We start from the raw sequence: 16,568 nt of genomic DNA, 5'->3' as shown, positions 1-16,568 counted from the left end.
GCTGAAAGGAATAATCTCAAACTGTGAAGGAGATGGCAATGGTAAACCCCTCCTGTTTTCTATGAAAGACAACCACAGGTCTCTGTGGGCGCTAGGAGTCGACACTGACTTGACAGCACTGACTTTACCTTTACTATCTTTATATAGATACTACCTATATTTATATACCACTTTTCATCATAAGTTCTTAAAGTGGTTTACAAATAAAAATAATAAATATATAAAGATGGCTCCTTACCCCAAAAAGGCTCACGATCTAAAAACGAAACATAAAGTAGACACCAGCAATGATCATTAAAGAGATGCTGTGTTGGGGGTGGGATTGGATACAGTTACTCTCTCCCAGCTAAATATAGGAGAATCACCACTTTGAAAGGTTCCTCTTTGCTCAGTTAGCAGGGCTCATGATAATGCACACATTAATTTATTCTGGTCTCCTATGGAATATTCGGTCAACAATTGCCCAGGTTTGGAAACATCTCCCATGCAAACTAGCAAAAAATGTTGTGCTGAGACAGTATTCAGAGTGCTGGTACATAAAATGAAAATGAGGGCTGCTGGTAGTAATGGTTCTGTCATACTCCTTGCAGGTCTCTGAAAAGCTACTGCTACTGCCTTATTATCACAGAGGCTGGAGTATAAATAATGCTGTCCCTGTGAAAGGAAGTGAAATGCAATCCAGTTTAGTTAAGGCTTTATGAGCATTAATTGTTAATATGGTACTGTCACATTGTGAAGCAACCTAATGGTGCAGCAGGGAAATGGAGCAAGCCAGAGGTTGCCAGTTTGAATCCCCACTGGTATGTTTCGCACACTATGGGAAACACCTGTATTGGGCAGCAGTGATATAGGAAGATGATGAAAGGCATCATCTCATACTGCACAGGAGATGGCAGTGGTAAATCCCTCCTGTAAGCTCTGTGGTCACCAGGAGCTGACACTGACTCGACGGCACACTTTACCATTACCTTTACTGTCACTTTAAAAAGGAAAGTCTAGTGGAACTCTTGGGAGAGGGAGGGTGAAACCCCAGAATAGTTCTAATCAGAGATGTTCCCTGCAGGGATTTCCCCCAAATGCAGTGAATTCTACCTTCAAAAATAAGGGGAAAGGGAATCCCACCTAAAAAGTTATGAAATGCAGGCAAAATGTTGGGAAAAATTCAGGCAATGCAGGAAATTTTAGATAAAGTTCATTTTCCTGTTGTTCCTTTATCTGATTAGATAATATAATTTTTCTCCTTCTGAGCAACTACAACTAGATGCAATACTGTTGTGGACTACCTTCACTTTCATTTCCAACACTGTTGTGGACTACTTTCACTTTCATCTCCAATACTGCTGTGGACTACTTTCACTTTCATCTCCAAACTCGTAAGGCATGAGTAAGCATCCTGTGATTGCATTTTCATGTATGTATCTGGTTTGTGTGCCATTTGGGTAAGTAGACTACGTATGTATAAGGAAGGGAATCAATAGCCTTTACTATTAATGTAAGTTGTGTTGTGTATTCCTAAAGTGCACACATACACTATTTCTTAAATAAACACATTTTTATTATTTTGAAATTAATTCCATTTAATTCTGCTACTGTGTTTTTCTATGAGATGATGGGAAGTGTGTGGCCTTTTGCTGAGCAAAAATAGGGAGAGAGAGACTGAGACTGAGACTTAGAAATAATTGATCAATTTCCTGTCTATTGCAGATATAATTTTTAATTCCTGCAGGGAATTCAAGAGTGAAAAAGGAATTACTGCAGTTAATTTCAAAGGCAAATAGGGAATTTCTGGGCTTCTGGTAGGGAATTTCAGAACAACACTGGGTCTAGTGTTGGCCTAGACAGAGAGCAACAAGCTTGTAAAAGTATCTGTTGAGCTGTGAAGCAATAAAGGTTTGGTTCCCCCCCCCCATCTCCTTGCATTGTGGTGTAACACCCCCACCCAAAGTTAAACTTTCTTATGGAACAGATGGTCATATAGGGGAAGAGCAAGTATGTGGCAAAGCAATTTATAAAATATAGCCTGTAAAGGTAAAGTGTGCCTTCAAGTTGGTGTCGACTCTTGGCACAGCTGCTTCTTTTTCAAGTGGGATTATGCTATTCTAGTTTCATTTCTACAACTCCATTGTTTACATTGCACAGGTGCCATGCTACATTAAAGATTAATATACTACTAGTAGTAGTAATACTACTACTATTTCTACAATGCTTTTCAACAAAACGTTTCTCAAAGTGGCTTACACATAAAAGAATAATAGTAAGAAATTGTCCCCTGTCTCCAAAGGGCTCACAGTCTAAAAAGAGTATAGACACCAGCAACAGCCTCTAGAGAGATTCTGTGCTATAGGCAAATACGACCAGTTGCTTCCTCCAGCTAAATATAGAAAGCAGTACAGTGCCACTTTGTAAGATGCCTCTTTACCCAGTTAGCAGGGGAGAGATAGAGATATGATCTCTCTCTCTCTCTCTCTCTCTTACTCTCTCTCTCCAAAGTGAGAGTTTTGAGATTCTCAAAACTACATATGTCCCCTTGTTTTTTAAGTTCTGCAAGTATTCCTGCCATACACTGGTTTGGTAGAAGATGCAGTTGTATTACTGCATCTGCAACCTAATAATGCCCCAAGTCTTTTTATGTTCTTTCCTACGGGCTGTTTTAATTAAATGTTTGGAAGACAATCTTGAGACCCGACAATCTTGAGTCAATCTTTTAATGAAATAAATATATAATGAAATGAGACAAGATGTCTTCTTATACTCTGAAGTAATCATTAAGATAGGAGTTATCTCAGCATGCAACTTAGAGATTCTGGACTCAGGTAACAGTAAATGACTGGAGGCCTTTTGTAGCAGAAGATGATTCCACTCACATTGTGGCAAGACAGGCTGCTGTTTGCAGCATTGCAACTAAAGTTATTTTATGAGAGAGGCTGAGAGGAGCTTACTGATACCAAGGGGGTATGAATACAAAAAACTGCACTATGTTCATTATAAAATGAGTCAATTGATTTTAATGGAATTAGCTTACCTATACAGGTAAGTGTAGTTAGATCATACATAGCCTGTCAGTTCAAATGCAAGTAAACCACTTTAGAAGCATGAAAGTTGTGCACTCCATTACTTCAAATGGGATTAAGGTACAGAAGTAAAAATGGGAAAGGCAATATTTGTGCTAAGATATTGAATAAACACTTGGATAATTGTTAAAAATGTCTAAATAGCCATTAAAGAAAAAACACTATTTTAGTCAGAAGAGATACAAACACTATTTTAGTCAGAAGAGACACAAAGAAAGAACAGAAATAGGCCAGAAAGACATAGATCCTTTGCTTGGGAAATAAGAGAAACAAAAATGTCCCCAGATTGAAAACATATCCATATGGACACAGATATAGCTGAGAGGGAGACTAGAAATGTCTTGAGAGCAGTTGGAAAAGATTGATGGAACAGCAAAGAAATGATGAAAGAAACAACCAGTACATTTGCTAATAGGGGCTATATGCAAGAACAGGAAGGAGATGAATGCGATTAGCTTGTAGCTGCAAAGGATTTTATATGTATAAATTGCACAAGAGTCTAGAAGAGACAGATAGGAGCCCCAAGTGCAAGAAAAATGGCAGTAACCTAAAGAATAACTTGCAGGTCTGAAAATAAAGGTGGTGGATAAATTTCTTGAGAAATATAAATGCTTGTGCGGAGAGAAGAATATTCAGTGGTGTGACTAGCAAAGAGATGGCTCATGAAGAGAATGTGTCCATATGAATTTAACCGGGCATTGAGATCAGCCTCACCTCCTAGACTCTGCTCTCTGGCCCAATTTTGTCACAAGTTTGGCAGTGACTAGGCACAGGGCCTTTTTTTTTTTTGTGGTGTCACAGTTGTTAAATGCCCTCCCTGGAGGGATCCATCAGACTCCTTCATGGGCATTTGTTTTTTTAAGTTGTGAAGACCAACCAGAGAGAAGACAACCTTGGACTTAATCCTGAGAGGTTCCCAGGACCTGGTGTGAGATGTCAGAGGTACAGAACGAAAGTGTGATCCAATTCAGCTTATATGCGAGTGGCACATTGCCAAGGAAGTCCAACACTTTGCGCTGGACTTCAGAAGAGGACACTTCTAAAAAATGAGGGGTCTGGTAAAAAGGAAGCTGAAAGGGAAAGTCAAGAGGGTCAAATCACTCCAGAAAGCATGGAACTTATTCAAAACCTCAATAGTAGAAGCTCAGTTGAAATGTATATCAAAAAGGAGGAAAGGTACCACCAAGTTCAGAAGGACACCAGCATGGCTAACAAATAGCATCAGGGAAGCTATAAAAGGGAAGAAGACTTCCTTCAGAAAATGGAAGTTCTGCCCAAATGAAGAGAACAAAAAGGAACATAAACTCTGGCAAAGGAAATGCAAGGAGACAATAAGGGATGCAAAAAGAGAGTTTGAGGAGCATATAGCTAGAAGTATCAAGGGGAATAACAAAAACTTTTTTAAATATATTAGAAGCAGAAAATCTGCTAGGGAGATGGTTGGACTCTGAGATGATGAGAGCATGAAAGGGATAATTAAGATGGTTAAGGAGATTGCAGAGAAGCGAATAGGTTCTTTGCGTCTGTCTTCATGGTAGAGGATACTGACCATATACCTTCTCCAGAACTGAGCTTCTCAGGCTTGGAGGCTGAAGAACTGGGCCAATTTGTGGTGACAAGGGAAGATGTTCTAAACTGTCTTGGAAAACTAAAAATTAACTAATAACCAGAGCCAGATGGCATCCATCCAAGAATTATGAAAGAATTCATATGTTAAATTGCTTCTCTCCTGGCAAAAATATTTAACTTGTCCCTACAATCAGGCTTTGTACCAGAGAACTGGAAAGTAGCCAATGTAACTCTGGTTTTCAAAAAGGGATCTGGAAAATTACAGGCTGGTTAGCTTAACTTCAATGCTGGGTAAATTGATGGAAAGCATACTTACGGACAAAATTGTTAAACACATAGAAGAACAGGCCTTGCTGAGGGAGAACCAGCATGGCTTCTGCAAGGGCAAGTTTTACCTCACTAACTTTTTGGAGTTCTTTGAGAATGTCAACAGGCTTATGGATAAGGTAATCTAGTTGACATAGTATACTTGGAGTTCCAAAAAGCTTTTGACAAAGTTTCTCACCAAAGGCTCTTGAATCAACTTAGCAATCATGGGATAAGGTTCATGTGTTGATTGGTAGCTGCTTGAAGCTGAGTAAAGAGTCAATAGCATGACTGTTACATATCCACAGTGACTTCCCTAAGGTCACAAAAAATATTGGTTTTCCATAAGGCTAAAGGTTAATGGGGTAGTGTCTCTTTCTGTTCACCAGACAGCTCAAATCCAGACCTACAGTTGTTTAGAATATTACACATATTTTATTTTATTTAAGCTATTTAGTACTTGGCTTTCAAGCCACAGGCCTCAAACGAATTCATCATACACTGTGCTTAAGGCCTGTGATATTGTATTAATAGCACAGGCCTCAAACACATGTGTATGCAAGGAGAAGACAGCTGGTCTTGTAGTAGCAAGCATGATTTGTCCCCTTAGCTAAGGAGGGTCTGCCCTGGTTGCGTATGAATGGGGGACTTGATGAGTGAGTACTGTAAGATATTCCCCTTAGGGGATGGAGCCGCTCTGGGAAGAGCATCTAGGTTCCAAGTTCCCTCTCTGGCATCCCCAATATAGGGCTGAGAGAGATTCCTGCCTGTAACCTTGGAGAAGCCGCTGCTTGTCTGTGTAGACAATACTGAGCTAGATATACCTATGATCTGACTTAGCTTCCAATGTTCCTATGTGTGTTAGTGTAATCATAATAATTATTGTTATGAATATTTATATACTGCTTTTCAAAAGAACTATCAAAAAGAGGTTTACATAGAAAATATATATGGAAAAAAAATCATTCCCAAATAGGCTCACAATAAAAGAAAACAATTTTTATTCCAACATTATAATTTTAAGTTTTGTGCAATTGGATCAGAAAAAGCCGGTGTTCTGGAATGATTAGATAGCTGATGGGCAATTATGATGCAATACTATGCATATTTACTTTAGAGTAAACTCCTCTGAACCAAATGTGATTTACTTCAGAGTCAACAGAGTGTTTGAGAATAACATAAAGCATTTGGGAAGAACATAACAAGGATGCTGCATATTCTGGTATTAAAATATGAATTCTTTATCAAGAAAAATGGAATTCTATACCTGGCCAAATAAAATTAATCTGTATACACTGGCTTGATTTGCATAATTCTACTTCTGCTACTGAAGAGGCTATTGTAAGCCCTTCTCTCTGAAAACACTGCTTTTGACTTTGAACATTCTCATATGCAGCCACAAGAGCAAGAATTTTAACTGCAGAAGGCCAATGGGTCTGATTGCAACTACTGATTTAAGAAGCAAGTTGGAGGGAATCATGGTTGGGTACACTAATCCAGTTTTAATATGGGAAATGGCAACCCAGATTTGGAAAAGAACCAAAGTCTTTGCATTTGTCCCTCATCAACTGCTGGTTTGCCAATCGTGGATTTGAGTGCCTGCGACTGGCAAACTGTCACCCCGCTCTCCAACCATGACTTGAATATTCACTGTTGGAGCCATTTTTTAAAATGGTCATTTTGTGGGGGCAATTTCTGGGGTAACAGGGTCAACCTGAGTGTCGGGGTCATTTATGGGAGTCGGGGTGATTTTGAGGGTCTGAGGGAATTTCAGGGGTTCAGGAGGTCATTTCCGGGGTCAGGGGATCTGTTCCAGGGGTCAGGGAGGATTTTTTAACCTTTTTTGTGGATTTTAGGCACTTCAGCACTCACAATTCCCCTAACCCTGTTTACAATGTAATTGCCTCGCCAACTGTGAATTTGCCAACCACAAGAATTTCCAGGAATTGAACCCTCACGGTTGGTGAGGGACAACTGTATTTGAAGATAACAGTCCATACAAAACCATCAATGGTATCAAATTAGGCCGTACTACAAAAAATGAAGCTTGTATGTGTATACCACTACCTTGTAATGTGTATACCACTACCTAGACTGGCATGTTTGTATTTGGATGGAATAATGATTTGATACTAATGATAAGTAATATATGAAACATAAGCTACAATTCTATGCATGGTTATTTGACAGTGAGTTTTATTTAACTCCTTGGGACCTATCTCCAAGTAAACGTGCATAGGTTGGGCTGCCATGGTATAATCCACAAATGCAGGGGAAGTCTTCGTACAGTTGATGTGACTACCACTGCCGGTATTGGAAAATCACAGCTTTATCATTCCGCCATTTAGAATTATCGATCCAGAGATCTGCCCACACAAAATAGTCTTGACTGGATGAGCTTTATGTATCTTAGTTTCAATGCTCTAGATACTGAGTATCTGAGTCTGTTTCAATGCTCTGGATTTAAATATATTTCAGAATTTCCGACACCCAATTCTGAATCTTACAGTTCATGCTAATGAGTATTTTGGCATTCAGTAATCTCAAGTCTTCAAAAGAGAAGGGTCAGGCTGTCAGTTTGGTAAAAGGTGCCTTCAAGCCAGAATAACTGCCTGTCAAAGAACATCAAACGCCATGAACCTTACTACACCCACTCAACATCCTATAGGGAAGGGGACAAATCAGAATGTTTCCTAGGGATGTACTACATTTTCCGCTGGCTCCCATAATGGTCCCTTGAAGCTTTGGAACCAATTCAGTTGAAGGCAGCCTTCCGATTGCTCCAAGCCATGCTGGAATTAGATGTGTTACATACTGGAACTGAACAACAAAACACAGAGTGGGCTTGAGTCATCTTGTACATACTCCAGGACCAAATAACCTTTGGTTGTTGCTCAGGACTTAGACTCTCTATTTACTATAACCTAGACTGATCTAAATTCTATTGTAATTAACATATACCACCTGATCAATCGCTTTCTACCTCTTTAGACTCACATACCAAGCATTTGTTTTGAGCACCAATATCCTTTATAATTTCTGTTACAAGGCTATATTGCTGAAATGGCAAAATGGATTGCCCTTTACTGAGGAACTTTGAAGGCACAGGAATAAGATGAGAGCAGAGAGACCCAACATTCAGAAAGCTGTGAAATTCTCTTCAACCTACTATTGACTGTAGGTGGCAGTGTGCTACAGTGGTAACCTTCAGGCTATTGCCCAGGATTTGCACATATGGAAGCACTAAATGTCAGGAGTGACATGCTTTAAATATGGATATAATTTTATATTGTCAGTCTCACAGACAAAATAGCAATAGTTCTTACATCTTGGTGAAAGGCAAAACCTAACAGTGCAGTTTTTCAGATTTAACATGCTTGGACCCTTCCTAGGTATGAAGATTGAGCCTAATTATTTCCTTACAGTATGAAAATGTCAGAATCTGGCACTGCAGATGAAACTTACAGTTGATCATAAAAAGAAAACAAATATCTATTTATCCATATATTTTAAAGACTATAAATATTTTATGTTTTGGGTTTTGTTCCGATCAGGCTAGTCTTTAATTAAAAGGGGGTAAGAGGGTGATCATTAAGTCGCTTTGGTGAGTGATCATCAGACACTATATAGATGGGGATCACACACCTCCTTACAAACAAAAACATGTTCATAATCAGAAACATGGGGAAAATAGAAGAAACATGGAAGTTTTCTACAGAATTTATGACTAGAATGAGATATATAGATCCATACCAGCCAAAAGCTTCAACAATATTTGTAAGCACACCAGAAATTATGAACAAATAGAATTAAACTAAATTGGAATCTCTGGCATTCTGCCTCCACAGAATAAGTTTAGATACACAGAAGAGCTGGAAAAATAAAATGAGTATTGTTTCATGAATGCCTCATTCATTCATTCATTCATTCGTTCATTCCCTATAAATCATCTGTGTAACACATTGCATCTGTAATATATTTGCATCTGTAATGCAAAAAGTCCCCCAAATTTGGCTAAAAATCACATCTTTTCTTTTTTTTGTTTTTTGTTTTTAACACAAGTGAGCCATATAATGGCTCCTGGAAATGACCTCCAATGAAATTTCTGGCCATCTCTGACTCACAGATATGCAGAATTAACCCGCTTTTAGCTGGATTGTGTGTGTTTGTGTGTGTGTGTGTGTGTGTGTGTGTGGTGAGGTCAAGTTGCATTACCACAGATACGCAAAAACGCAGATGGTGAGTCTGTGGTCAGAGAAGTAAGCCTGTATATGAAGTATATGAATATTTATATGCTTCTGTCCAGCTCCTTTACCCAACCTGCCCAAGCACGGGGAGTCCGGCCTCAGAGTAGGAACAGGGAGGGGTTAAATGCCACCCTGAGTCTCCTCTGTCCCAGGCTGTTTGCCCTTTGTGCCGGCCTCTCTCCAGAGGACCCAGCACTCACTCTTTGCCAGCCTCTCATCCCTGGCTGGCTCTTTAAATGCCTGCTCACAGTCTGTACCTCCCATTCCCAATTATGGGGCCAACACCCTTATTACTCCATTATCCCTGGCAGCTTGGCTCCTCGTCGTCACCATTCTTCCCTCTTTTCTTTTGTGCTCCCTCCCTTCGGGAAGCACGCTGGTGACGCCACTCCCACGTGCCTCCCACAGAGCTCTCCCTGGCCTCGGCCCATCCAGCCTGGGCTCCCCATCTGCTGCACTGCTCGGCTGGGGGACTGGGAAGCCAGCCAGAGTCAGGTGTATTGGCGTGCCATCCTTCTCTCCTTCTGGCCTGCTGTCAGCCCCCAAAGCATCAGACCTCTGCCTGGCCTTGCCCTCAAAGGTAAGGGCGGCTGGTGTGACTGGACAACTTCTTTTCAAGAGAAGTTCTCAAAGTGGTTTACATAGAAAACTAAATAAATAAACAAGATGGTTCCCTGTCTGAAAAGCGCTCACAATCAAAAAATAAAACAAAATAAAAGGTAAGCACTAGCAACAATCACTGGAGGGATACTGTTCTGGGGTTTGATAACAGCCAGTAGCTCTCCCCCTGCTAAATATAAAGTGACCATCACTTTAAAAAGTGCTTATTTGCTCAGTTAGCAGGGATTAGCATTAGCCATATCAAGGCTATCCCAAGACTTTGTTCTCTTCCTTCCTTCAAGAGTCCCCAGGGTATTTGCAAAACCAATACCATAATATCTAGCTGATAGCTCTGTAGAATGCAACATATATATACTTCAAAAATTCAAGAGGCAATTCTGTGCAAAAGCAAAAGAAGCAGGAGAACACCATTACTTGTAGGGATGATGCAATGGAAAGTGTATGAATGTTCAGATCAATTAAAATACTGCAGAACATTACTGAGCATAAAGGAAGCATTGCAGGACACTGTATTGTAATTGTGTTATATTACAATTCAACTGTTACTCAGCATTTACCCTCTGAATTACTTGACCTTTAATCTACATATGAATACTACAGCAGAAATTGGTGGAGAAAATTGTAGACTGAATATGGAGCTTGTAAAATATACTGGGTGTGAAGAATGTGGAAAGAGATAGTCAAGTATTCTTTAAAAAGACTTTTCTGATGGAAATGTCTAAGAAAAATCTGTATATCCTGGAAAAGAAAGATATAGAATGTTATATTGCTGAATAGATTTACCTGTTATAAATGCCTGTGAGAAGGAAAAAGGTGACCAAGAGAGTTCTGGGAATGGTTGACATCCTAAGAAAGTGCTGGTACAGTGAAAGGATCACCATGGGGCGATTCTCACGATCACTGAGAGCGCGTGGGCAGGGATGGGGAAGGCTCCCAAAAGCTTATCTTCCCCCACAGACGATTGAGGGATTGGTGGTGGGAATACACTCAGCACTCCCACAAAGCAGTCCTATTCCATAGGCTGGAGCTTGTTATCTATCTATCTATCTATCTATCTATCTAATCGTTCCAGCCTCTGTGAACCCCACAATTTCCCAAGAGACTGGCATGCTAGGTGCCCTTCTCCATATCTGCTGGGGCTAAACATAGAACCAGTGAATACATGAGCAGTTAGCTCAGGGTTAGGGAGCACATGCACCATACCAAAAATGCTGGGGTAAACAGTGGGGCTAGGCAGTGCTGCCCCACCAGAATTGGGCACAATCCCGACAGTTCTCATGTGTAGCCTAACCCAGGCTGGGCATCCATAACCCAGTTTAGGGTGCATATGAGAACAGCCCTAACAATAGTGATTTGCACTGGCAAAGGGGCAGTTTTTGATGGCATCTTCTTCTCCAGAAAGCTCTCTGTGCCTCCCAAAAGTACATCCTGCAGGGCTGCACAGTCTTCTGGAAGATACACCATGCAATTAGCCTGAAAGTGCTGTTATTCTGATCCTTTTGTGGCACCTGTGCTTCCTTAATCAGGATGCCAGGATGATGGAATTATTAGTATAGGTTTGGAAGTACATATATTTTGTGATGCTTTTGATACATTTTATTTTGCTTTGTTTTAATAAATTTAAACTAAAGTTAAATACATATTTTCTAACTAATATCTGTACCTAGTATTGCTGCTCATCTGGCCTCTTCTGTCACCCATATGAAAGGACCCCTGGAACACTGAACAATAAGGATAAATGTACTTTTCTAATGTGACATGTTCTGATTGTTCTCAGTTATTGTAGTGGGAATCGTGGATATTGGAAACATGTCTCCTGCAGTCCATCAGAAAATAACATGCAGTTCCACCTTTAGCTGTGCAGCTTCCCAGATGAAACTACAAACCAATACTTTGTAGATCCCAGGCTGGAGATTCACATACAGTGTTGGCAAGAAAAGCTTCTGAATAGGCAATGGCATGAAAACTCTGATGCACCAACCCAGCTGCAGATGCTCATAAAAATGCTATTTATGTAACTTCTTTTGCTAGAATATGACGTGGCATGCATATCCCCAAGCACATTCGGGAAAAACACCTTATGAATTGAAAGTAATTTAAGACCATACACATATTCGGTAGCAATTCAGATATGCATGTTGATGTACATATCAGTGCACATCCAATATATGACCACAGTTCTTGACATAGGAAGGGATGTCTGTAACCTACTTGTGTCCATAGATAGATCCGGAGTTCATATCAATGTTTTTTATGCATAGATGTGGATCATGAATCCATATTCAATTGATAGACCCCAATCCCATTGATTTTAGTGATGTTTCCATTCAACTAAATATCCTTAGCATGGTGGCTTTAAATAAAAAGGATGGATATCATGGAAGAAGAAGAAAAAATCTCCCCTTCCTCTTCTATAAGTTGCCACAAAAAACCTGCAGGATGTGAAACAGTATTCCTTATGTGGGTGGTCAAAATGAGCTCATGTGGGACTTCATTACTGCTGGTGTGGTATTTTTCTAATTACACATCATTAATCAAAATTATGTGATTTGGGTCACTGAAATCAGGTTAACCATATGGCAAGCACAGCGAAGGCTTGGTGATGTACAGGTTTGCTAAGGATTAGAAATCTATTAGTGAACAGATTTGGAATTCCATTGAAGAAAGTAATGAACTGCAATTGAGGAAGGAAAGTAATCTGGGATAATCGGAGAAAACAGAGTCTGCTTGACAGTATGTTGAGAAGGTTCAAGAGGTGAAGCAGAAATCATGAATAAATAGGAAGAGGCAAAGGTTTATCATTTGCAGCGGTCTGGAAATCTCCAAGGCTGTAATTATGCCAAGTATGGAATATTATATTTAACATTGGATCCCAGGAATTTCAGTTCCATTTTCATACAACAAAATGAACATCTTTTGCATCAAACAGTATAAAACCCATAAACATAAGCACTACATTTAAATGATCCAAAATTAGGAAAAAGAGAAGGGTTCCATAAATTGATGGTCTCTTAATTGAGTCACAAGCCCTACTTTCCACAGATTAATCAATGTGGCACATTTTTCTGACATACCGCAAGGTAACACCAATATTCTAGATGACAAAGAATAAAGGTGATTGTTAGTACCAGTTTGCAAGTAGTTTCATTGCTTTTATCATTTCCCCCAATATTTCGCTTTGATTGTTCTGAATTACTCATGGACCAATCAGTCAATTACTATGTTTTACTCTATATTTTTATCTTTGTAGCTTTTTTGGGGTATGTCCCCTGATTAAGATAGTGGCCAACATGATGTGCAATGCAACTCTGGTGTTCCCCGTCAGCAGGCTTTACTGCACATGTGACAGGAAGCTCCAATGGTGTTACACAAACAGGCAGTTGCACAACTGCTTAAAACTACACACCTGCACAGCAGTACTTCCATTGGAAACAACAGAAGTAGTGATGTGCCCAGTTTCCAGAAATCCGTCAATGCACCATGCAAAAAGCACGGTGCCTCAGGGAATTTCCCCGCATGTCGGGCATTCTAGGCACCCAGCTCTGTGTCTTTTCGGTAGGGATCTATGAGCCAGCTGTTTGGCGAGCTCCGTTCAAATCTGGACCAGATTCGAACTGGCTTGGTCTGGCTTGGCTTTGGGATCAGCCGAACCAGGTTTGGTCCTGTTTGGCTATCAAGCTGAGCCGAGCTGGCTTCCGGGTGGACTCAGTGGATAAACTTATAAAGGGGAACCCAGCAAGAATTCTGGGGGACAAGGGAAAATAGTCTTTACCTTAATAATTAAGGTGACACGGATGGTGGAGGCAACTGCAGCAGTGGCAGAGACAATGGAGGCTGCAGCAGGGGCTTCTCCAACCCCCTGTCAACCTCCTAAATGACATTCCAGGCCGGCTGCAGCCACAACAGCTGCACTGCTCCCAGCGTCACCACACAAGGGCCTCTGTGCCAATCTTGCATCACCACTCTAACGTCCTCTGCATGTATGCAGAGGCCCCAACCAGGCTGTAGCTGGCCCAGCCTGTCATTTGGGAGGCCGAGGGGCCTCCGCCATCCCTGTAAATACTACTTTCTCTCACCCCCCCTTTAGTGTAGGGAATTCCCTTTACTTGTAAAGGGGAATGCAAGAGGCACCTTTTAACATGGTGATTCTCTTTATTTAGCAGGGGGAGAGTAACTGGCCCTATCCACCCCCAGCACAGTACTTCCAGTCGCTGGTGTCTATCTTATGTTTGAGCCCTTTGGGGACAGGGATCCATCTTCTTTATTTGTTATTTCTCTGTATAAACCGCCCGGAGCCATTTTTGGAATGGCGGTATAGAAATCGAATAAATGAAATGAAATGAATGAAAGGCATGCTCATGTCCTTTTATCCCAGTCAGAGCACAGGGGAAATCTCTGGCTACCCAGCTAGACAGTGCCAAGATCAACCTAGATCCAAGTGCTCCACATGAGCAGCCCTACCCAGGTACGGCTGTGCAAGCCCAAGTAGGGCTGCTCATTTGAACACCTCTTTAGACACTGAGACACAAAATGTGCAGTCTTTTCCAGTGGCTATTGCAGGCCCAGATGATTGTTTGGCTAGAGTTCTTCTTATTGTAACCACATGGAGACAGAACAAGAACCTGGACTCATAACTCAAGTGGCACATCAAACAATAGTATGTAGGGGAAAGTCTACATTAGTTTCTGTATATGTCTGTACATATTGTATTTTGGTGCCAAGATGCATTTGTTATGCAGTGTGGGAATGGCCACTTGACTGTGTAGACTCCAGAGGAAAGAGTTGTGGTATGCAAAGACAAAGCGGTGGAGTCAAATCAGGAATATTAATGGTTTATTTAAAATAAATGGTTTATTGAGGTCATTCACACAATCAAACTATCCAGGTTTGGAAGCTGTCTGTGCTCCCAATTTTCTGTTGTGTGGAAACAAGGTAGGAGGGAAGCCTGGGTAACTTTCCCTCCTACCTTGCTTCCACCCAATCACTTCTACCCAGGTTTTCTTCTTACCTTGCTTCCATAGAACTGAAAACTGGCAGTACACACAACTCGCAAACCCAGGTAGAACACAGTTATTGATTGTGTGAATGACCTCATTATTTACAGAGAGGCAAGTGCGGTCTGCTTTCAGTACTCTTGCCAGGGGCGGCTCGTGAACTCACCTCCGGGGGTCGGCGGGTGGCTTCTTTAACTGTAAATGGAGCTGGTGCTCTGTGCCACCCAGAAGCCCCAGCAATAGGGAATCACCTCCGCCACTCACCTGGCCGCTGGCGGGGGCTCACCTCTGTGGGAGCGAAGTGAGTGGTTCCTTGCCGCGGGGGTTGCTGGGTGGCATGGAGCACTGGCTCCATTTACAGTTAAAGAAGCCGCCTGCGGCCGCCCCAGAAATGAGTTCACAAGCCGCGCCTGACTCTTGCTGCTTGCTGTTTTGTTAGCCCTGCCTCTACTCCAGGACTGGAATCAAAGTAACTAAAGCACCAATCAAAAGATGGCCTGGATTAAGGAATGGATTAACCCAAAACAACCACACATTGAATTTTGTCATTCTGATAGCCGTGCCAGTAAGACAATCCTCATTCTCACACTGCCATTTTACTTTAGAAGGAATGTTTCCTTCTCTGCAAGTGTGGACCAGTGTGCTCATTCTGGAACGTGAGAGTGAGCCCTCAAAAATATGTCTGGCTAATACTGATACGCAATAACTTCGCCATTCTGAACTGATTATTTTGCAGTTTCCATAGCGTCGCAAAAAAGCAAACCAAAGAACATCTCAGAGCCAGAGTGCCTTTGGCCTGATTTTCATGTTTTAAAGCAGATTAGCCTACTGCTGCATACCATCCTGAAGCCTTAAATCCCAGTTCTCAATTTTTCCTCTACAAGCAAAATGTGTAGAATGAAACCGATTTGATTTATTAAGATGGTAGTGCTGTGAAAAAGAAGATGGAGAATACAGCAATGAACAAGACAACGAATGGAAAGACAATAGTCACAGAAAGGAGCAGTTACAGATTTACTGTGGGAGGCACATGGTTTAGAAAAATCGCAGTGGATTTTACTAATGTAAAAGGAATTTCCTTTAGAAACAGACACTCAGCTAAATCTAGCCATTGTGGGAAGCAGCTCTGAACTACAAGCTGAGATCCTTTCCTTGCAATGTTTTGTTCATTTCAAGGAAGTGGTTTGGAGGGAATTTTGGTCTGCATGGGGGCAAACAAGCTGAGGTTTAATCCTGACAAGAGATATGCTCGATTCAGATGTTTTCAACAGAGACTGTACTTATGTACAGCTTCTGAAACTAAGGCAGCGGTACCGCCTGCCATGTCAATCATTCTCTCCTGCTGGGTGGGTCAGTCATAATTTCAGCCTCTTTCTTGAGAGGCAAAGCTGTTATCATGATTGCACTCCTTCCAGTGATCAGGAGAGTGGGGCACCACATTCTCCCAGCTATAGGGAGGCACACAATCATGCTTACAGTCTTTGCCTCTTCATTGGGAGGAGAGCTGGTCTTGTGGTAGCAAGCATAAATTGCCCCCTTTGCTAAGTAGAGTCTGCTCTGGTTTGCATTTTAATGAGAGATGATGAGCACTGTAAGATATTCCCCTTGGGATGGGTGCACTCTGGGAAGAGCATTGGCATGCTTGCATGCAGAAGGTGCCAATGTTCCCTCCCTGGCATCTCCAAGATAAGACTGAGAGAGACTCCTGCCTTGGAGAACCTGCTGCCAGTCTGTGTAGACAGTATTGAACTAGATGGACC

Source organism: Hemicordylus capensis, chromosome 3 (assembly GCF_027244095.1).
Source record: "Hemicordylus capensis ecotype Gifberg chromosome 3, rHemCap1.1.pri, whole genome shotgun sequence".
Classification (NCBI taxonomy): Eukaryota; Metazoa; Chordata; class Lepidosauria; order Squamata; family Cordylidae; genus Hemicordylus; species Hemicordylus capensis.
Note: the sequence above shows the minus strand (reverse complement) of the source record.